This window comes from Lathyrus oleraceus, chromosome 6 (genome assembly GCF_024323335.1).
Source record: "Lathyrus oleraceus cultivar Zhongwan6 chromosome 6, CAAS_Psat_ZW6_1.0, whole genome shotgun sequence".
In the NCBI taxonomy this organism is placed as follows: Eukaryota; Viridiplantae; Streptophyta; class Magnoliopsida; order Fabales; family Fabaceae; genus Lathyrus; species Lathyrus oleraceus.
The window spans coordinates 427,180,412-427,182,112 of NC_066584.1; positions in this window are offsets into that span (position 1 = coordinate 427,180,412).

A 1,701-nucleotide genomic window follows, 5' to 3' on the forward strand; every position below is an offset into this window, starting at 1 on the left:
CCGCTGGCATGACCACAATAGTATCTTTTCCCTTCAAGTTCCTCTATCAAAACTGCTCCCCAATAGTGATCACTGGCATCGGTCTGTAGGATTCTTTTCCCATTTCCAGGGACTTTTAGGGCAGGTGGAGTTTGTGTGATCTTCTTCAAGGCTTTTACTGCTTCAGTTTGCATTGTTCCCCACGGTGGGGGTTTTTTCTTTAACATTTGTGATAGAGGGCTTGTGTATTTCGCCAGTCTAGGAAGGAAATCTCTGATATAATTAATTATACCAAGAAATTGTTGGATTTGTTTGACAGTGAGATTTTCATCAGGAAAGTTTAATAGTTCTTGGGAAATATGAGGTTGGGGTTGATATTTCCCTTGGGAGAAATGCATCCCTAAAAAATCAATCTCTGTTTGACCCAATTGACTTTTCTTTTCAGAGAGCATCATTTCATGCTATTGGGCTATTTGAAGGAATCGACCCAATAATTGTTTATGGGTCTTTTCATCTTTTGAGAACAATTTCACATCATCAATATAAATGAGGATACTATTGAGAATGAGTTCAAAAATTCTTGTCATGGCCTTTTGAAAGAGTGACGGAGCAACTTTAAGCCCAAATGGTAACACAGTCTATTGGTACTGGGCGTTAGGAATGCAAAAGGATATTTTGTAATGATCCTCTGGGTTGATACCCAATTGCCAAAATCCTGACTTAAGATCAAACTTAGAATAGATCTGGGCATCTTTGATGAAAACATTTAAGGAAGAGGCTTTTGGAATGGGAAATTTATCATCTTTAAGAAAATAATTTAGAGGTTTGTAATCAATTACTAGCCTCTTTTTCCCTCTTAACTTTTCAGATCTTTTCTCCATATAAAATGCTTGACAAGCCCATTCTGATTTGGTGGGCTCTATCAGACTTGCTTGAGCAACTGGTTGCATTCCTCCCTAGCCAATGAATAATCTGATGGACTCATTCCTGGATGAGTGGCCTTGGTTGTATTAATATCTTCATTTAGCTTAAAAGGAAGTTGAAAAAAAAAGTCCTTATTTTTCCATAGGGGTTTCGGATGCCGGAATTCTTCATGGCTGTCTGCGCAGAGTTTGAGTAGGTTGGACTTGATTTCTTCATAACCAACAGGGATCTTAGACAAGGAATATAGTTTCAATATTCTAGAATAAGGCTTGAATTCTCTTTTGAATTTGATTCTTGTGGGGAGAATTTGAAGTCTGCTTGTTGCTGAATAGACATCTATTCCTACTATAATATCTTTGTTTGGAAGATTACTGCCAATGACCATGGTCTAGACGATGCAATCCGGGAAGAATTTAATTCCTATTTTCTCCTTGGTCATTAGATATGTCTTCAAAACCTTCCCATCTTCTGCTACAAAGTATGAAACATGTGTTACCCACGATTCTGCTGGGAGAATGCCAGGGTTCATCATTGTGATCCGGACTCCAGTGTCCATATAAGCTATGACTTTCTTTGGACGTGAAAACTTTGTTCCGAGGACATGAACTTCGACACAAGGGAGAGGTGGAGTAGGAAGAGAACTTCCTATCTCTTTGAAGGAGTAAATAGGTAGATATCTGCCATCTTCCGACTCCGAAGATAATGCTTCATCAGGCGAAGAGTCTTGGAGGAAAAAATCGTTTCTTCGTCAGCAGAGCTTTGCTCAGAATACAAATATTCTAAATCTTCTTCTAGAGG